Source organism: Lycium barbarum, chromosome 8 (assembly GCF_019175385.1).
Source record: "Lycium barbarum isolate Lr01 chromosome 8, ASM1917538v2, whole genome shotgun sequence".
Taxonomy (NCBI): domain Eukaryota; kingdom Viridiplantae; phylum Streptophyta; class Magnoliopsida; order Solanales; family Solanaceae; genus Lycium; species Lycium barbarum.
This window is the reverse complement of record NC_083344.1, coordinates 115674416-115697851: the sequence shown is the minus strand read 5'-3', so window position 1 is coordinate 115697851 and position 23436 is coordinate 115674416.

The following is a 23436-nucleotide window of genomic DNA, read 5'->3' as shown; positions in this document are numbered from 1 at the left end:
TGAACACCTTTTTCTGTAATTGGATTTTGAAAACAAACTTAGAGCACTAGCAACCTTAGTTCTTATATCCTTTAAAAAACTCATTGGAGAAAATCCTGAAGAAGAATTTCTTTGAATACTCAAAATAGATGAAGTTGATTTTTTGTTAGTAGGAAATTTTATGGGCTTGTTATAATCATGCTCATGGCTCATACTCACTCTATTGCTCATTTTTTTGTGGCGGGGGAGATGGTAAAATTTGGTTATTTATTGAGAATTGACGAGATAAAGGGAAAAAAGAAGAAGATATTACTAGTAAAGAAGAAGGATTAAACCTACTTAACCTACTACTGTAATTTAATAAGACCAGTAGAAACTTTATTGATTTTGTAATTTAACAGTCAGTAGGATCAATTGACTGTGGACCAAACAGGTGTTTAACTCACGTATTTACCCCCTTAATTTTGAAGCAACTAGATACTAAAACATTTTACTGATTTGTGCTCGAGTTATGTAATTGAATAATTTTTTTAAAAATAATATGTCTTTATATTATGGGTGTGTTTAGTATGAAGGAATATGTTTTCCACGAAAACTATTTTCTTGAAAAATAAGTAATTGTTTTACTTATTTTCTGATATTTGGGAAATAACCTAAAAATATTGTCCCAAGAACATTCATTATATATAATCTAGTCGAGTAAGAAGGTGACGGTGTGTGTGCGGGGAAGGGGCATACCTAGGTTGGAGGAGGGAGTTAAATGAAATTTCTTTTTTTCGTTGAAAAATTATATTGTGTTATATGAGGGTTCAAATCTCATGTGTAACATTTTTTAATCGAATCCTAGTACTACCACTAGTGTGTGTGAGGAGGGGAGGGGTTGCAGAGTGGGAGAAGGCGATTAACATAGAATATCGATCATTTATAAGATTTATTTTCACCAGTCTCAACAACAACCACATACCCAGTTGAATCTCATAATGTGGAGTTTGGGGAGGGTAAAGTATACGCAGACCTTACCCCCACATTGGAAGCCAGGGAAGCTGTTTCCGAAAGACCCTCGGCTCAAAAGAAAACAAGAAAACAAGGGAAAAGAGTCAGATACGGACAAGCAAATCAAAACAATGCGAAAATGAGAAATAGCAAGAGCAAGAAAGTCATGATAAACAACAAAGAGAGACAAGACCTAACACATATAACAGGGTAAAAATACTCCTAATATGAGAAAGGAAACCTCGCGGCCCCCACTAGCCCTCCACCCTGATACTCGACCTCCACCCCCTCCTATCACCGGTCATGTCCTCGGTAAGCTGGAGTAGCGCCATATCTTGCCGAATCACCTCTCCCCAGGCCTTTTTTGGCCTACCCCTCCCTCTCTTCAGGCCCACCACTGCCATCCTCTCATACCTCTTCACTGGCGCATCAGCGCATCTCCGCTGCACATGACCGAACCACCTCAACCTCCCTTCCCGCATCTTTGTTTCCCAGTCTCATAAGGGAAATTATTTCCTAATCCTCAAGGAACTTGTTTTTCTCTCCCTCTCAAACACACCCTAAGTCTGAACCTATTTTGTCACAAAGAAGTGGTGTAAGATACTGACACAGTATCCGCCGGTACGAGCTTGATTTAGAAGAAATAGTTGATGGACTGCATTTCACCAACTTAGTACGAATATCTTCATTTTGATGTCGATAAATTCGTAGCGTTACTCTTAATAAATTGACGGGAATTCTACTTGTAATTAGTTAGGTAGTGTTCTATTTGCCTCATTAATTTTGTCACTGCATTTGCGCGTAATATATAGTACAATTTACTTTTGAAAGATAATTTGTTTTTCACTATTATTTTCTTCAAGGCTCTATGTATAATGTTTAACTTAATGCAAATTTGTTGTCAATAATGCTGTATTAATACTTCAACTTATATAATTATGAATATTAAAGTTCTAATTTTACCAGAAATTAATAAATAGATTGATATAGTGTGCCTTCTATAAGTCTTTTTTTCCTTCAGAAAACAGTTTAGATTCTATTAATAATGCATAAAAGGTAGTATAAATAATCTAAAAGAGGAAATAACAGCATGAACTAGCACAATCTGACTTGGGAAGATTGTTTCCCAGAAGATACTATTTAAATTAGAAGGGCAAAAATTAAAAGAGGAGGAAGAAAACAATTAGTAGCTAAACGTTACATTAGAGTTGGTTAAGATGGCATTATTGCTCTAGATATATTCAAGATTGTTGAAACGTGCATGGAGGGCAATCATAGGGTTATATAATGTACCTCCACGAACCTACTTTCAACAAAACCGAAGGAAATATCATGTTCATACTATCAATACATGCAGTAAATAATGGTGAAAGTTAACTTAATAGCATCCTGTTTTTACATCAATTCGATGAATACATGACACATATCTTCACACACACACACTTATCATTAAACTATAGTCTATCATCTTAACTAGAAAATTTAACTGCGCTTCGCGCAGTCATTGAAAAAGACGGTATATATTTCTCAGATTAGATTCAAAACTCTCCTTATTATCAATCTGCAAATTTATTTCTGTTAAATATTGAAAGTAAAAGAAATTATTTTCTAGTAATTGATCGTGTACTTCACTAATTACCAAACTGTAACAATTGAAAACTTTATATAACAAAATGAATATTAAATAAAAAGTTAAGGAACTAAACTAATTTTGTTCAAATCATTATGAAAAAAAATGATTTTCATCTATTCTACCTGCAGCTTATTAGAAAAGGTTAAAGGCATAAAAGAAACTTTACTGGTTGTTTACTTTGGTATTCTAAAATTAATGCTAAAAACACTAATTTTTATTAAAAATACATATGAAAAAATTAAAATGAACAACGCTTTTATGGAAAAATAAAAGGAGAAAGGAATTAGAATAAAGAAATAGAAAGAAATAATGTTGGCACCAATTTCGGCTCCACTTTGTCGGATTTGCTATTCCGCTCGTAACTCATTCTTCTGGCCTATAGGAACAACATTTCATCTTAATTACAAAACAAAGTAGTCCATATCATTTTCTCCTCCTAATTTGCTGTGAGATGATCCATTGTTGTTGGTTACAATTTACAAATACTCCAAGTCTTCAGCCTTTTAATTTTATATGCTAATTAAACGTTTTGGAAAATGAAAGGTTGTTTTTTTTCTCTTCCAATCAGTTGAATGTGTTTTTAATTCTAAGAGATATGTCCCAAAGGAACGTGTTTCCTCACTTAAATGGTAATGCATTTAGAGACTTTCAGTTTTGTCTCATTAATTGGATAATATATTTAGAGTCTTTCAGTTTTTTTTTTTAAAATAAGATAAATAGAAGCACAAAGATAAAAAGCCGAAAAAGGGAAAAAAAAAGAAGATAAATGGCATTCTAGGCCATAGAGAGGTGCCACATCACCTTGTCTATGCCTAGCTTTATGTTATATATAGATTTATGACTTAACCATGATAAATTAATATGATTTGTTGCAAATATCGGGTGCAAATAACTTTTTTCCCTAGTTGAACTGTTTGCCGAACTATTACATCTGCCCTAATTGCATTGTCCAAGTAGATTTTATCGTTGACGTCCTACTGCACAAATGCTAGCTAGGCGATGATTGATAGCTACGTTGCTCGGATTTGTAAAACATATTATCGTTTGTGTGTCGAATCGTTCAAAATATATGCAATTTTTGAAAAATCCCAAAAAAACAAACAAGAATTTTTTTTAGAGGGTCCGAGCAACATAAATTAATTTTGCCTAGAGAGTTAATGCTGCTATTAATTGGACCGTCTATGGAGAGGGCCAAGAACCGGACGGTGTTGAGAAAGAGACAAAACCAGCTGTTAACGGAGCACATTGAGCAATTGTACTCTCTTGGGAAAACAACACAAATTGCCCATAAAAAGCAAAATAATTACCCACATATGCCCCCATCCTTATTAATTACTAAGGTTACCTAAGGCTTCATTTGTTTTCATTAAGATAAAAACGTTTGAATCTGAATGCACATCTGAATGATTAAGATGTTGTCTCTAGATCTAAACACTGAATGATTAACACTGTTTGTTTCTCAACATCTGAATGTCCATAATATATTTATTTAAATATTATAAATATAAAATTCAAATAAAAAGTAACTAAATATTAGAACATAAATACAAATTTAATAAAATAAAATTATTATTTGATAAAAACTAAAACATTTATGTTCGCTAGTAATGACGGAGATGCTTTGTAGTGATGGTGGGTGGGGTAGGTGAGTGGTGGTGGGTGGTGGTGGTGCCGCGGTTCTGGGTAGGGTGGGGGGTGGGTGGTGGTGAGGGGGTAGTTGGGGGTAAGGTAGGTGGGTGGTGGTGGTGGGGGTGGGATAGTAGTGGTGGTGGGCAGGTGGAGGGTTAGGGTGGTGTTGGTAGTAAGTGGGGTAGGGGTAGGGGTAGGGTTGGGGTGGGTGGTTGGGGGTTGGTATAGGGGGTGGGGTAGTGAAGGGTTGGGATGGGTGGTGGGTGGCGGGAGTGGGGGTCGTTGGGGTAAGGTAGATGGGAGTGGGGGCTGGGCGGTAGTGATAGGACTTAGGAGGGTTGTAGGGATGGGGGTGGGTGGGTAATGGTGGGGGTGGTGTTAGTGGTGGTGGTGAGTGGGGCGTAGGGTTAGGGGTAGTGTAGGGTTGGGGAGGGTGGTGAAGGGGTGGGGGTAGTAGAGGGTTGGGGTGGGTGGTGAAGGGGTAGGGGAGGTTTGAGGTGGGTAGTGGGAATGAGGGGTGGGGTGGAGCTGGTGTTAAAAATTATCCATACAAAGTGCCTCTTAATGATATTAAGACTTGGTTCAAGATCTTAATGAATAAGACCTATTCAAACCAAATAAGTGCTTAGATCTTAATGTAAAACAAATGCACTTAATGACTTAAGGTCTGAACCATTCAGATTCAGACCTTCATTAAGTGCAAACAAATGAGGCCTAAGAAACCTAAACAAATTACCCGAATATGCCCCCACCCCCGTTTTGACCGAAGCTGTCAACCTTTGACGTTAGGTTACCTACACCAATCAAAACTCTTTCGCGAGCTGTACTCCTTCATGCGTCTCCCGCTCCCTTCGTTTTCTTTTTAGTTACTGTTTTCTTTTCCTTTTTTTGTCATTTACTAATTTTGTCTTTTTTCTCTATTTGTCTTGGATTTTGTTTTTAATATAAAAATATAGGAAACATAATAAAAATATCAAAAAAAAAAATTAAATAATTAGACCACAACAAAAAGTAATTAATAAAAATACTAAAGTCACTAATTTGTTTACTAAAATCTAAATTAATTGAAAATATATATTTATGAAATTTTTCTCTTTGCAAATAAAAATAAAGTTTGTATTTAAATAGTGACTCTATTTTTTTGTAAATTTTTAAATAAAATTTAACTTGCAATTTTTTTCTTGAAGGAATGAACGGGTCCTCCATGAAACCGTATCAGTATATATTAAATGATACATACCATATGTGTATCATAGAGTATTGAATTGTATTTTTCTTAAAGGAATGAACCAATCCGCTATGATACTCTATCAGTAATATATGATATATATCATGTGGGTATCATAGAGGACTGAAGAGTGTTCTTGTTGAAGCAATGAATCAGTCCTCTATAATACCTTGTCAATATATGGTATATGCCATGTGGGCATCATAGAGGACTGAGTAATGTTAGAATGAATCTATCATATATGATAACATCTTAGTATATGGTATATACCAGGCTGGTATCATAAAGGACCGAGTATTTTTCTTGAAGGAATGAACTGTTAGTCCTCTATGATACCATGTCAACATATGATATACTATGTCGGTATCATAGAGGATTGAATTGTATTTTTCTTGAAGGAATGAACCAGTCCGCTATGATACTCTATCAATATATAAGATATGATATATACCATGTGATATATATCATAGAGCACTAAAAAGTGTTCTTGTTGAAGAAATGAATCAGTCCTCTATGATACCTTGTCAGTATAAGGTATATACCGTGCGGGCATCATAGAGGACTGAGTAATGTTAGAATGAATTTGTCATCCATGATACCCAGCATATGGTATATACCAGGCTGGTATCATAGAGGACTGAGTGCTTTTCTTTAGCCCCTGTTTGGATGGTTGTTTCCCGTGGTTCATTAATGTAAAGTATGGTATGGTACAATATGATATTGTATTGTATTGTATTGTACTGTATTAATGAACACAATGTTTGGATACACTGTATCGTTTCTTGTGGTTTAATAACATTTTTACTATTTGGTTTGACTGTATGGTACTGTATAATAACATGTAAGTTTACTACAATACCCTTAACTGATATAACTATTAAAAATATCAACAATTACTAGGATAATCCCAATTAAAAGACAATAAATAACTGACCGGAGCCTAAATGGTATAAAAATACACGGTATAAACCAAAAGGGGGTAGCCTTTTAGTTACATACCAAAACGGGTATAACGTGGAGCAGTCCACGTTATACCCCAAATTTTTTTTCCATTGTCAGATGATCACAGAAAAAAATAAATTAAAAGGTATAACGTGGATCAGTCCACGTTTTACAACATATATTTGTGAAACGTGGTACTGTCCACGACTCATTGTGCATTGTTGCCCTAATTTTTCTCTCCTTTCTCCTCCGCCTCTTCCTCCATCTTTTGAAGTTACAGAACTTCGTCTCCATCTCCTTCTCCTTTTCCTTCTCCTCCATTTATTTTCTTTTTAAACCCTGCATTACAGTCTAATTTTTGGAGCAACATCTTCATCTTTATCTTTTGTTGCTATTTAAATTAAGGTATTTTTTCTAACTCATATAATATTGTATATTTATAGTAGATGTAGATATCTGTTTGCCTTATATATCTTAATTGTTATTTTTTATTTGTGTTATTTTAATACGTATAAGATATATGTTTGTGTTATTTGTGTTATTTTAATTTGAACTTAAGATATGATTGTTAGAAGCATTATTATATAAAAGGTCCAATTTGTTTAGTAGCACTTTTGAAGAAATTTGTTGTTATGTTACTGTTATTTTTGTGGATTGTTATATAAAAGATCTGAATAACTAATTGTTTTTCATTGTACCTTTAATGTGATATTTATATAGCCAGAAAAGTGAAACTTAATTGATGTCTCAGTAGCCCAAAAAAAATATACTTAAAATGTCATGATAATGCTTTATTATATGGGACCTAAGTCTAAGTGGGTGGACAATTATTTTGTCTATACCTTATAGGTATTAATGTGGTCCATTATCAGTGGTTTCTAAATAAGGCGTATGGAAGTTGGCTTTATCTAGCCAGTGCATATTTGTTATGCTAAAATTGGAATAATATATCTTTTTTTAATAGTAAGTTACTCCAAATAGCTTGATCTGGACTTCAATTTTTTTTTTTATCTAAGGTATGGAGCTTCCACGGGTATGCGTACATCCGGGGCCAGAAGTGTACGATGTGTTAACACTCCAGGAGAAGCATCGATCACAGGCTGTGTGGGATGGTGCCTTGAGAGGATCGACCGGATGCCTGTTTCCGTGCCGAAGCACGTGAAGCGTCATCCTTTTCATCCTCGCATCCTTGACTACTTTGGCCTGTGTGGATTTAGGGGAGTAGTAGAGGTAGGATGTGTATCATATGATTAGGCAGTCATCATTGCACTTATAGAGAGATGGCGTCCTGAGACGCACACCTTTCATCTGCGTACGGGTGAGGCGACCATCACATTACAAGCATGTTTAGCATGGTTGTTGATGGTAATCCCTTGAATGATATTAATGCTAGAAATATAAGTATTGTTGGGTGGCAACAATTAATCCATGAGCTTATTGTTTGGGCACGCGGTCTGGATTGTTTTAATGGTGTTAGTAGGTTAGAACTAAATAAATTAATTGAATATATTAGAGGCTTAGATAACATTACAGATCAGACCCCAGAAATTGTTGTGCAATAGCGGGTTAGGTTGTACTTGCTATGGCTTTGTGGCGGCACGATATTTCCGGATAAGTCCGGTGACTTACTTAATTTAGACTATTTGCTTGACATGCGTGACCTTAGAGCAATGAGTAGACAAGCTTGGGGAGCGGCTGCATTGTCATATTTGTATACTTGTTTATACCGCGCTTCGTTGAAGAAAGCCAAGGATGTGTGTGGATTCATTTCCTTATTGCAGGTATGTGACCTTTAAAATTATATAATTTTATTTGGTTGTCCTATTTGATAGTTATAAGGTTTTTATGTATTTATTTTAAATTTTTAATATAGGTTTAGGCTTGGGAGCGAATTCTACCGATGCAGCCACCACCCAGGGCCCTTCAGCCACAAACGACTCTTGCACGAAAGTGGACTCATCGTAAAGCTCGCGAAAATGAGGCACGTGTTGTGCTACCCATATGTAGGGATGTATTGGACAACCTAACAGATGGTCAGGTATTTTATCATAATTATGGTTGTTAATGGCGTTTTGATATAATAGTTACGCTTATGTGTAATTTATTTATTTTATTATCATGTAATTTTATGTTCTTTCTATCGTAGTTTGTGTGGCAGCCTTATTCAGAGGCCATCATTAATGGACTCCCTGAGTGGTGTCGGCGTGGCCAAGTTATTTGGATGGCGCAGGTTCCCCTTATTCGGGGTATTACGTATCTTCCCGCTATGAATATTGGGCTTCAAAGAGGTACACTTCAACAAGAAACAATGGTAGGAGTTGGTAGCCAGTCACATAACTTTGGTTGGACTATGCAGAGCTGTGATATTCTTGGACCGAGTAGTGCTCCAGATACAAGTGAATTAGGTGGCGGAAGTATAATTCGATATCGCCCTACTCAAGTGGAGTCATTTACAGAAAGGTAAATATAACGATATTTTTTTCGCTTAAACTAGGAGACTTCTAACTAATTGTTTCTGAGATTTGAACCCCTTGAATATTCCTATGTTTGTAGGTGTAACGATTTTGAAGAAAATCCCGTATTAACTCATCTCACACAAATTGTGAGCAATAATGATGTAGCTAATGATCAATCCGATGAGTCAGATAGTGATATCCCATTAGATCACACAGAAACAGACGATGATCACTCATCTGAAGTCGGTCATTCTTATGAAGACATTACTACTCGAAGTGATGGTAACGTTAGCTACCATTCTAATGCGATTCCATATTTGGATAACACAGAAGAAGGCCCGGATGATTTTGCCTTCATGAGAGATAACGGTCCAGTTCGATCTGCACTTTGGGATTGTAAAAAACCTGAATTTATCAGATCAGGTTAGTATGGTGGCAATGAATATTCTTTTTATTTGTTGGCCCATTTTTAGGGGGTTGATAATTTTCCTTGTATTATGCAATTAGGTATGTTATTTCAGAACAAGCAGGAAATGAAAGGCGCAGTGAGACAATATTGTCTCAAAGAAAAGAAAGAGTTCATTTGTGATCAGTCCAAAGGTAAATTTCGGAGGGTTATTTGCAAGCGTCATATGTTGGGATGTGAGTGGATGATCCGTTTTAGAGAAATTTCAAGTGGTATGTGGAAGGCAGGCAAAGCGGTTCTCCACCACAGTTGTCTCACGGATGATTACAGAAAGGATCATTCCAATTTGAACAGTCACCTAATTGCTACTACGTTGATACCATATATTATGGTCGATCCATACATCAGTATTAAGTCAGTTCAGCAAAAAATAAAAGGATTGCATACGTTTACTCCTAGTTATAGAAAAGCACAAAAGGGGCGTAAGAATGCTATTGAAATGGTATTTGGTGATTTTGAAACCTCTTTCAAGACATTGCCCCGATACATGGCTGCCTTAAAATATTTCAATCCGGGGACCGTTGTTGAGTGGGAGCACCAATCAACTACAATGCAAGGTGAACACATCTTCAAATTTCTTTTCTGGGCTTATAAACCAAGCATCGATGAATTCAAAAGTTGCAGGCCTATCATCTTAATAGACGGTACTCATCTGTACGGTAAGTATGAGATGAAACTGCTAATTGTTGTTGGAATTGATGCGAACAATAACATTTTTCCACTTGCATATGCTATTGTTGCACGTGAGAGCTTTGAGTCTTGGATGTGGTTCCTTGTGTTGTTGTGGAGACATATTGTTCATGAGAGACAAGGAATTGGACTTATTTCTGACCGTCATCAGGGCATGTTACAATGTGTCCAAACACATGATTGGTTACAACCACCATTCACACACCATAGGTTTTGCGTTCGGCATTTGAAAAGCAACTTCAATAAAAAGTTCCTCAGCAGTGACCTTGAGAAGCTAATGTGGTTGGCGGCTACAGAGCACCAGAAGAAGAAGTATAAAATGAGGATGGAACAAATCAAAACAATGTCACCTCCAGCGCATCTGTGGTTAAAAGCTCTTCCGGAGGAGAAATGGACATTGCATAAGGACAACGGTCATAGGTGGGGGCTATGACAACGAATGTCTCCGAGTCTTACAACGATTTATTGAAGAAAGCTCGTGGATTGCCCGTTACTGCCATGGTCCGTTATACGTTTAAAAATCTGATTGATCGGTTTGTTGAGAGAAGCACCCTTGCCGATTTGTTGATTGCAGATAAAAAGTTTTGGCCGCGCGCTGTTGAAAAGAAGTTTGATGAATACTGGGAGAGGTCACTAAAGCATACTGACATGCAGCAATACAATGCAACTGAAGGGGTCTTTGAGATTCTGACATTTGCACACGAAGGTAAGGGCGGAAATATCCATAAAGTCTCTGCTGAAGGGAAAAAGTGTTCGTGTGGGAAGTGGAGAAACTACCATATGCCATGTTCACATGCAATTAAATTTTGTGATATCCGCGGAATTCAACCAAAGACCTATGTTAGCAAGTACTACAGTTGCAGGTTTTACAAGCAAACGTACAGTGGAAATTTTTCACCGTTGGGTGATGAGGCATATTGGCCACCTTCTCCCTTCAGTTTAATTGCAAACACTGAATACGAGCGAACTTCAGGAGCGCGGACTATAACTAGAAGGAGGAATGAAATGGATATAGCTCCTGCTCGCATGGCTAGAAAGTGTAGTACGTGCAAGCAAACAGGTTATAACAAGAATCGCTGCCTCGACAGAAATCAGTAGTTGTTGTTGCTTGTTGGTTTTTATGTTTTTTCTTAAGTTGTACGATTGTTGTTTCCTTATGTAATCTTCCAAGAATATATAACATGTCTTGTGTCGTTTAATAGTTAGTATGTAATTTAACATTTACTACTCAGTTAATGTGTGACGTTTATTTAACTTATATTTTATTTTTTTATTTCTGTTCGCATATATAACACATATTTAATTATTGCATGTGTTAAAATATTTATTTGAGTTAATCACTGAAATTAACTATATGCTTTAAAAATTAAAAAAATCAATAAAATTGTTTTATTAAAAACACAGCTGAATATGATTTAAATAGAGGCAACGTCTTACAAACTATTTGTAAAACGTTGGGGGAAAAAATTAATGAAAGGTATAACGTGGACTGATCCACGTTATACAAATAATTTTGTATAACGTGGATCAGTCCACGTTATACCTTTTAATTTTTATTTTTTTTATTTTTTCTGTGATCATCTGACAATGGAAAAAAAAAATTGGGTTTTGCTATGTAATTAAAAGGCTACCCCCTTTTGGTTTATACCGTATATTTTTATACCCTTTAGGCTCCGGACTCTCATCTCTTCTTCTTTTTCTTTGACTCTATAACCTCGAAAAAAATTGTTTGTTCAAATTACTTTATAAAAAGAAAAAAAGCTTGCGTGAATTACTTTAAAGAAAAAAAAAAAAAAAAACTTGCGTGTGCTAGATGAAGCTCTAACGCTCCAAAAAAGCTTTCATTTCTCTCTGTTTGATCCATGCGTGTGCTGCTGATTTTTTACTGCCCTAATAGTGAGTCTTCATTCTTTCTTCTTCTCATTGTTGCCTGCAAAGAGGGATAATCTTGATCTTCCTCCTCATGATTATTAATAATACAAGAAATATAAAGCTTGAAGGATTTGGAGGCGGAACAGACTTCAGTCGTTGGAGAGAGCTGGAGGCAAAATTAAACATCTAGTTTATATATATTAATAAAACTAGGGTAAAGGATAAAATAGGAATTTTAAAAATAAGTAGGGGCATAATGGGGAAATAAAATACGTAACCAAGGAAAAATCACCAAATCTGTGGTAACAAAAATTGAAACTTTTCATGGTTATATAACCATGGGATAAACCATGGGTTTATAACACCATACCACATAATTTTAAGAATAATGAAAACAAATGTGGTTTCATAGAAAACCATACATTAATGAACCACGGGAAACCACCACACAAACATGGGGCCAAGGATGAACTGTCAGTCCTCTATGATACCATGTCAGTATATGATATACCATGTGGGTATCATAGAGGACTGATTAATATTTTTTGAAGAAATAATCTAATCTTCTATGATACTTTATCAGTATATGATATCTATCATGTGGGTATCATGGACTACTCAATCCTCTATGATACTCATATGGTCTATAAGGTATCACAAAGGACTAACAGTTCATTCCTTCAAGAAAAACACTCAGTCCTCTATGATATCTTTTGAGTATATGATATATCACGGGTCAATTATCCATGATACCCTGTCAGTATATATGATATATACCATGTGGGTATCATAGAGGGTTGAGTTGTGTTTTTCTTGAAGGAATGAACCAGTCCGCTATGATACTCTATCAGTATATAGTATATGATACATACCATGTGGGTATCATAGAGGATCTTGAAGGAATGAATGTGGTATCATAGAGGACTGAAGAGTGTGTTTGTTGAATAAATGAATCAGTCCTTTATGATACCTTGTCAGTATATGGTCTATATCGTGTTGGTATCATAAGCTACTCAATCCTCTACGATACTCATGTGGTATATAGGGTATCATAAAGGACTAACAGTTCATTCCTTATATAATATACCACGGGGGAATTATAGTATACTGCAACAGTATACTTCAACTGTTATTGATTTGGTATACTATATGCTAGAATAAGTTTTTTTTTGAGATATAGAAAAAAAAAAAAGTACTATATCAATTATCTTTTTACATAGAAAACAAGAATGAAAATAAAATAGGCTAAATGTATGTAGACTTAAATTATGAAAAGAAAAAACAGAATCTTTTTTTGAAAAAAATGAAATGAGAAAAGGAGAAAAAAGAAAATTTTAATCTATAATTTTTTTTTATTAAATTAGATTTTAATAAATAATCTAGCGATTTTAATTTTTTTCTTAATTACTTCTTGTAGTAGTCTAATTATTAAAATTTTAAAATATTTTAGTAGTCTAAAAATAGTTAGCTACTATATTTATTTTTAAAAAGTAAAATAAAAAGACCAAAAAGAAAGGATAAGTTAACAAAAAGTTAAAGTAAGAAAAAAGAAAGAACAAAGAAATTATAATGAAAGGGACAAAAAGCAACAAATACCGCTGAGTACACTGCATGCAACGATGCGCGAAAAAGAAAATGGGAAATGGAGGGCACATGGGTAAATATTTTGAGGGGCACCAAAGTAGAGGGGGCTATGAGTGTGTAAAAAATTTGCATTTGGGTCTCTTATTCCATAAGTCAATATATCAGGGATTATGTGAAGATGATAAACATTAAACGCGTTAATTATAGAAAAATTTACTTGTCATAGCTACCTGTAAGATTTATTTATAAATAATAACTATCTTATTTTTTATTCAATTTTCGTAGCTTTATTTCTCCAAATTACATTTCATAACTGGTCCAGTAACTTTTGAAATACATATACCTTTCTATTCTCCCTCACTATACATTTAAGATTTATCATCTTCTTCAAATCCTAAAAAAAAACAAAATCCCTCTCCTCTCTCTCCTTCCCCTCACTACCGCCTCTCTCCCTCCCTTACTCTATCTCCAGCCTCTCTTCTCCTTCCCCTCACTTACCCCTCCCTCCTTTCTCTATCTCCACCACTCACGCCGCCGTCAACACCACCACCACTATTACTACCATCTTCATCCAAACTTGAAAAAAACCTTAAGGTTCTAGTTCTTCAGATCTGAACTCCATATGCTTCTATTCCATCACCTACCCTAGATCTCATTTTCTCTTACACATCAGAAGAATCCTGCAGTAGTAGCAGCAGCAGCCATGGTCGACGACGGAGTGAAAAAAAAAAGCTCTAACAACGGTGAAAGACGACGGAGTGAAGATTTATTAACCAGTCCAATTGAAAGTTTTTATCTCCGGATAACGTCTTTTTTGTAGCAATCTGAGACAACTCGCTTCTTTCCTATAAGAACACCATTGATGAGAGTTGTGGAGCTTCATGCCCACCAAGTGTTTGATAAAATGTTTCAGCATATTTCAGTGTATTAACAAACAATACATTTAATTTTCAGTATATTTCAATACATTATTTCGCTGTATTTCAATGCATTTATCTTTTTTTGGTGTAGATAATGTTCCAAATATAGAGCCTATTTTTACTACACTTTGTTTTCACAACTTTTGTATTTCGCTGTATTTCAATGTATTTCTGCATTTTGTATTTCTAATTTATGAAACAGTTTCTGATATATTTCATTGTATTCCATTGTATATACGCATACTACAACTTTATATTTCTTAAACAATAAACCATATTTCATTATATTTCAGTGGATATTTTTCTGGATTTGGAAGTTTTTAGATCTTTAGTTGTTTTTAAATTCAAAAAGTTTTGATTGTGATAAAAGTTGAGAGAGATTCGTAAGCTTTTATGGAAGAACAACTGTTATGCGTGATTTATGGGAAGTTTTAAATTGAATCCCATAATTTTTTTTTAAAAAAAACTATTTCATAAATAGAGCCTGATTTTACTCTTCAGGGATTTGTGTGAAATATGGTTGATTTAATTCGACTTACTATTTAAAAAGGAAAAGAATATTATGTTCCAAAAATATAGCCTATTTTTTCTCTTAGAATTTTTTTTTTTAAATATGTTCCAAAAATAGAGCCTAAATTTACTCTAACGTGTTTTGTATTTCTCTGTATTTCGCTGTATTTCAAAAATGCGAGATACAACTGAAATATAGCCAAAAGCAACTACGAATTGTAAATCTTCAATTTGTAGCTATAACTAGTTAGAAGCTATTAAAAGATAGCTATTTGTGTAAGTTTCACTTAATTATATGATGTTTTGGACTCAAGGAGATCGATATGCATGTAGGGTTTTGGGCTGGCTTGAGCTCAAACTTAGTTCACATCATTTTGGCCATATTTTTGCGCGAATTGGCCTTCTTTTAGGGTGGTCTTTAGTTTTTGTCCCTCAAATTGCCGGTCTTTAATTTTTGTCCTTCGCTTAAAAAGGTGGCCGAAATACCCGGAGGTTTTGGGTTTAGAACCCCCGCTCAAGTAAAAAAAATAAAAATTTCGCAAGGCAAGGCTTTGCAAAAAGTCTGCCTTGTGCGGCAGACTTTGCCTTAAGGCATAACTAAAAATCTGCCTTATAAGGTAAAGTCTGTCGTCTCCTGCAGACTTTTAGTTATGCCTTAATGCAAAGTCTGTCTTATGCGGCAGACTTTTCCTTAATGCATAACTAAAAGTTTGCCTTATAAGACAAAGTCTGTCGTCTCCTGCAGATTTTTAGTTATGCCTTAAGACTTTTGGCAAAGCCGGGGATTTTTATGACTAAGTCAGGATTCGAACCCAGAATCTCGGGGTATTTTAGACGAATCAAAAATTAAAGACCAGCAATTTGAGGGACAAAAATTAAAGACCACCCCCATTTTGGGGCCAGTTGGGTTTGCTAACAGAAGACAAGATAGTTACAACTACAAGTCTACAACATATGCTGTATTGCTAGAGTTCAGGATACCAGCTTCACTTAAACTGGGCCTCGAAACTTTGAGAGCCAGAAACACGGGACTTTCTTTCTTCAGGCACTGATTGGAAAAATATCAATATTAAGATTTTTGTGTTTTTTCCTATCATTTCCTTTTTCTTACTTTTGTTTTCTTTTAGGGAGTTGAGAAACGCAGATATTCAAAGGGGATCTTTAAAATATATCTTCTGATCTTATTGTCCGTTGTTTATTTAGTTCCTACTCTCATTGCCCCATTTTATGCATGTGACAGTGTTTGAATGGATACGACATATAAAAAATTAACTAAGATTTTGACATGTAAGCCAAATATTCAGAATTAGCATTTTAAAGGAGCGGTTAGAGAGAATTTCATTTAAATGTTGGGGAGTGAAAGGCCCAACAAATAAGTCTAATCATTACAGGTAAAATGGAGAAGCTAAAATTAAATAGTGAGTATCCAAAAAAGATAGGTTAAAAGAAAAAAGTGTATCATATAAAATGAGATGGGTCATTTGCACTTTTGTCCCAATTCTATGCTGGTATTTAATTTTTATCCGCTGGTATTCAATTTTTGTCCTTCAAAATCGAACTTATGCCCCTATAGGCATAAGTTCAATTTGATTTTGAAGGGCAAAACTTAAAGACCAGCCATTTGAAGGACAAAAATTAAAGACCAACCCATTTGAAGGACAAACCGTGCAATTACTTGAAATGAGATAAAGTGTAATTGTTACTACTACTTGGAATTTGGGAAGCCTCTTGTATAGTAATTTGTTTGCTCTGTTAGTTATCCTTGATCCAGATTTACAAAGGTTATGGATTCATTTGAACCCGGTAATTTTGGCTCAAATAAGTACAATCAGGTTAAGTTAAATGATCTGAATAATCAATGATACAAGTTGCATGGACGCCAGCCGCCAGGTCCATCATGGATGACCCTTTTCAAACATTAGACCAGCTTTAATTTTCCTTTCTTTTCTTTTTGGAGAACTATTGGATGAATATGGATGTATAAATTTGGGTGGCAAAAAAAAAGAAGAAGAGAAAGATGAGAAACTTAAAAGAAAAGAAACTCCTTACTGTGCCAGCAGATTTACATGTCTTTCTCATTGTTCTTTTGCCTTTTCCCTAATAATTAAGTCTATATCTGGATACATTTGCTTGTCATTTAGAGTGGACTAACATATCACGTTCACTCCACATTATTATTTATTAGAATGATAAATAACATGGCTAATTTGGACTTATTCTCATGTCTGTATATTAGGCAGTACGGCCTGGTACCGCTGGACAGAGTCTATATTTAATTGATTCAACTGAACTCGGTATTTTGACACATTATATAGATACATATGTCAAAAATAATTAATTTCTTAATAATTACTATATTAAACTTTGAACCTGTAATTTTAAAGGTACAATAAATTTAACGCTAAAAATATTAAAAGTTAAACTCGTCAAGTTTTAATCTTGGATCCGCGGCCATGCTTAGTAAACCTATGCACAAGTAGGCTGGAAGCTCCAAACTAACGTTTCAACTTCCACCAATGCTAACTTTTCTTCGGCTTTCAGTTCATCATTAAGTCTTGTCTCTGTAATTTTCTTGCTCAATCATGAATTGAGAAATATTTAAAACATTAATCTCAGTGTTAATGACTTTTGTTACTTTCATATACAATTCTGTTAACATGGTACCCACAATTTAACAAAACACTACAAAGATTTTACTCTTTCCCACCCAAGCACCTTCCAATTCCCCCCCCCCCCCCCCCCCCCCCCCATTTTATACAACAAATAGTGAACTTCAACTTTGATTTACTATAAATCCTATTCACATATTTTTCTTGAGTTCAAAACTGTCTTCCCCTTTCCCCTGAGGACATTGAAAAAAGACTAACTAAGATATGATCCTGAAACATGTATAATATTAGTAGCTATGTTGCACGGATCCTTCATAAGTCCAACAGGTTTAGGTACTTTCTGCGGATTTTTCAAAATGTATCAAATACTTCTACGAAACCGTACCAGATACATACTCATAAACGAATAGCGATTAGACAGAAAAAATTCTTGGATGAGACCAGGTGAATCAAAAAAGAAATCTTTATTGGTTCTACCTCCTATTTTTTACATTTTTTATGAAGAGAGTGAATCTTTTTCTCTAAGGATGAGGAAAAAATGGGTCCGAATCTCCTACTGGAATGATTTGGAAGTCCTAAACAGAAAATAACGATATTTGCTAGCAACAACAGAACGAAATTACTCAATATAGATTCATCCAAAATTAGTCCGAGTAACATATATTTACTAAGTAGCCTATTGATTTGGCTTATGATGAGTGTTAGAAACTTCCTTACGAAGTTTCACCAACATTGAGAAGACATGACAAGTAGATTAACTACATTTCCAGCTCAGATCAATCACTAGTTCCTCATTGTACTGCTTTGGTATTTATTGACAGGTAAGAGTCATTTTTATTTGGTGCAGTGGCTCATGACTAGGAGTGTCAAGTGGACGGATCATTAATTGCTCAAAGATTATTTGGGTTGAGATGTTTGAACTAAGATAGGCTAAACAATGTGTCGTAGTCGAATTCATGCAACTCTTAACAAGTTTTAATTTTTTTTTCTTATAATTTAGTTAATTACCTAATAAAACTTTCTTTTTATAATGACTAAATATAACATACCAAACAAAAATAGACTTTTAAAAATATTTTGACGAAGTGTTTCATTGGTCAATTTGGACTACATATTTAACCGAAGCCCAATTTTAAACGGGCTGAATTGGACGGATCAAAATATAATACGTTTATAAATGAAGGGATCATTAATCCTCCAAACATGAAGGGGTTAGACGATTCATACTTTCATGAGCTAATTTTGCCGCCCCATGAATTGTATCCCATCTCAGCTGAATAGACTACACACATTGCATAAAGATACCAAGTTGTTGCCCATGAAAAATCTTTCTTTTTGCATGTTCTTTAATTATCCTTTTCTAATGTGGAAATTATACGTGTATTTTGACTGCTGATGATAATATAATCTAACATCCTCCACTTTCTGTCTTCTTTCCACATTTCATTTGATTTGTGTATCAAAAGCTTGAAGGGATCTTTTTAATTTCATAAACCTGTGGGGCCTATAAAGAAGCAGAATAAAGAAATCTTTGTCAGTCCAAAGGGAAGCTGGTCCCGTTTTAGTTCTATTTCTTTGTTACTGCTATTTTAGTTGATACTCTAAATACACAATTATGCAATTTCTGCAATCAATTTGAAGAAAGGTATCAGAATCTTCAATCTTGTTGTAAAAAGGGGTAAGAATATAAAAACACCGAGCCAATGTGGTTGTGGGACAAAATATATATGTGGTCTTAATATACTCTTAAGAGCACTATATCAAGTTAGCATAAAGTGGCAAAGTGCTTTCTATGCAACTTGCAAGAGGTTCTGCTTTAAGAAAGGAGTGGGGTTGTATGGCATTTACTGAAAAAGTTTCCAAGAATGGTAATATTGCTCATGCATGACATATATTCTTTGGCTCGCATCCGAAGATGTGACATAGTAGTTAATAAATTAATTTACCTGAAACAAAATTCAAGGGAAACCAGAGTTTAAATCTCAATAGAAATAAGAAAACGTTAGGTGATTTTTGATAGTTATCCGTACTTGTGAGAGATACTACCTCCGGTCCATTTAACTTGTCATGTTTTTTCTTTTGCACACCCTTTAAGAAAACATTAATTAAAAGTGTAATTTGACTAGATTATTCTTATTTATTCTTTGTACTACAATCAAGCTTCTCTATAATTGTCATTCATTATAACAACATTTCACTATAACGGCCAGATTTTCTCCGGATTGATTTTTCATGTTATATTTTACTTCTCTACAACAACATTCTACCTGTAACAGCAATGACATTCATTATAGCGGTACACTCTTTTTAAAATTACCTCTATAACATCCATACTCAAATATTGCCTAATACTAACATTTTGTAAAAAATGTATTATGTATAAGAATAAAATATTGAATTATTTATGGTAATCATCATTAATGTCATGCACATAGAAAATTTCAAGAGACATCGGATGTAGAAGGTGACAACGAAAGTGTTGATGAAGAGGCTCAACCTACTGCTACTTGGGGTGAGATAGAACAGTCAAATGTTGAGCTCCTTTTGCTGAAGGTTTGGACAAAATTCTTTGTCAATTGAAGCGTTATATTATTAATAAGAGAATGGAATTTACGTAACAACCTAGCTACAATTGTAGAACTCTTACGTCAACCTTGAAATATTTAAATTCTCAATTAATTTTAATGCATATGTGCCTTAGATTTTATTTCTTTATCGGTATGGTACAACTAGTTATGGATTTATTTAGTAATTTATTAGTCTTTTTAATTTTTAATTAATGAGGTATAAAAATCAATTGAGATTGTAAAATTAACAAGTATATTGTTTTCGTTTATCTATATCTATACTATTTTAAAAGCATGAATATAAATGTTGGTTGACCAAAATATCCTTTAAATATTGATCGACTTTTATACCCCTTAAAGGTTAATTTATTCTTATATTACTAATGTACAAAAAGGTAAAATTTTTCATTAAGGAATTAGAATTATAATGAGTTTGGTGGAAAAGAATCCCTTATTGAACTTGGTCACATGTTTTGCACTTTGTTATTCACGTTAGGAATTATATTAATTGCAATATATCTTACAGAAACTAGAGTTAGCTTAAAGCTTAAAATTAATAAATTAGAACTTCAATAGGATACAAATTTCACACTATTATAAATATCTCTTATCTGCTGCAGTTCATGTAGCAAAGCCATTTTTTTTTTACTGATGATCGATTTTATGGAGAATCTAGCTTAATCTATTCTTGGTTTTTTTAGTAGGTATTATTCCGGAACTTCATCTTCCCATAGAGAGTATAATTATCACCCCTTGCTAATAGGATGTAAGTATTTCATTACTTTTCATGTTTTCTTACTTTGTATTTACATTATTTATTGTTGTATGATTTAGGCATAATGGTAAAAGTTCGTTGTACTACATTTTATTTTATTATTCAAACTTGCTCATATATATAAAGGAGAGCCAATTGCTATGCATGTTCCTATATTTATTCTTAATCATAATTGAAACTGATTATCGCTTAGAGTTATTTCTTCCATTCTTGATTTTTTCGTTAAGTTCTTAACTTTGTCACAACAGCGTGAATAACATTCGATATAGATGTCACAAAGATGCAAAATTTTAATTGGAATTCTCAGCCGAAGAAGAATTTTGGGAGAAAAAACTTCCAAGGAATTATAACAACTTTATGGGAATTCGGTGATTTGAGAATCTAATGACTAGAAGAATGCACGAATGGATAAGAGTTTGCATGTTCTCATCTTTAAGGAGGATTATGTTTATGTTAGAGGTAACCACACTTTTTACTAGATAATTTTATTAGATTTGTATATATCTTGGTGGTCGAAAATATAATTATGTTATTCTTCTTTCCTTTGATTTGATCTCTTTAGTTCAATCATGTATAGGTCCAGGGAGTAATTCTAGATTCATTGTGGTAGCATAAATTGGTAGATTTGTTTTGACCAATCTATGAATTTAAAAGTTATAATGGCAAGAAATAAAGATGATACTTTACCTGCACCTGGAAGGATTGATCTAAAGTTTGAATATCCTATTGATGTTGGGAAATATATATATTCTAATGATATTGGGATTGAGATGTTACTCCAAAAGGCTGAGACCAACTGTGAAAGATCAAAAGTACATAAAGTAAGTTGATCTTGTGATTTAATCTGGCAAGTCTTCCCATATGCTCATCAAAGTATTTGTTAGCTCCACTAAATTGCTTAAAGTTGAATACTAAAGGAAATTGAAGAAACAGAGAGTCATGTGGAGGTGAAGAAATTGTCAGAGACAAACAATTGCGCTAAAGCTCGATCGAGCACTGTTATTTGGGATCCCATGGGGCAAAGAAAATTCGCTTGAATAATTCATGGTGGAAATTGACTCTATGCTACTGGTGAATTCCGTAAAAAATGACTGCAGAACCCTAACAAAAGTTTCAGACAGTAAAGACAATTAAAAGGTTGAGGGTTGAATTGAGTTCCCAATTGCACACTGTCTTATAACTCTTTAACTTCCCCCCTTCTTTACTTTACTCTTGATCTTTCTCTCTCTATCTCTAAATATTAATATCGTAGATTAAATATATTATTAAAAGACTTAGAGCTTTTGTTTAACCTTTGCCAAATTTCATCTACCAAATTACTTGCAATACAATACTAACGCAGATAGGTTGGATTTGTAATTGTTGCTTAATATTCTCCAGTTTCATGCCTCCTCTTCTTGTATTTTTTGGGTCTTTGGAAGTCGATACATCCCATACTTTAGGGCCCGTTTGGCCATAAATACCAAAAACTTTTTCACTTTTTTAAATTTTTTTGAAGTTGGAGTTGGAGTTGGAGTTGGAGTTGTGTTTGACCATAGTTTTTGAAATTGTAGTTTTTGGTGAAATATAGTGTACTACAGTGAAAAAAGTTGAAATTTTTTGAAAAACAAATTTTTCTTGTTTTCAATATTCCGGAATACAACTCCGGAAAAAAGTGAGTAATTTTTATGGCCAAACGCTAAAAGTAAAAAAAATGAAAAAAAAAATCGGAAAAAAGTGAATAATTTTTATGGCCAAACGCCACTAAATAATTAAGTGAATACTATTTTAAGATAAATAACTTCATTAACAAAATTCTGGCATGACAAATGAAAAGAGCTTAATTTGTGTTTGTCAAGAAAGGACCAATCATCTTATTTCATTGTTGAAACTTCCATGGATAAACACGTGGGTCAAATCATTGCAGCACTTCGTTCATAAAAATAACAAAAACGTTTTATTTTAATATTAATGATCACAAAAATTTCATAAGTATTATGAAATGTATAAACTACTTTTATAAAGGAAAAAAAAATTTGGAGTTCTACATAAATTCAGCCTTAGGGTTTTGATTCCTAAATAAAGGGCGCAACTAATTTGTCTTGGAGGTGGCTCCATCAATTAGACATTCATTACAACTCTAATTAATTAAATTGCCTACTTCCTATTTTCTCTCCGTCACATTACAAAAAATCAGATACTTATCAATTACTACTTTCATAAGTTGGTTATTTTCCTACTCCCTATTAAAAAAAAAAAAATTGCGACTTATACACTGCTCTATTTTTTCATTAAATAGAAAACCTGTAAAATACTTAGAAAAAGAATTGAAATCACGGTTAACCTTAGGAGTTTTCTCATGACATGCTACTTCATTCTACTTCTTCAATTTGCTTCTAAGTTCGTTATTTTTTCAAAAGTGTTTGCGGTCCTCACTGTGTTTTAAAAAAATAAATGTTAAAACTTTTATTTTATGTTAACCAAGGTTATTTTTTTCTTCAAACTTTTCTCTTAGCTAGAAAGTAAATTGTACAAAAACCAATCCTAGGGGCTCATGATTCTTGCCAAATTGCTAAACTTTGGAAGGTCCAACGCTTGAGTTAG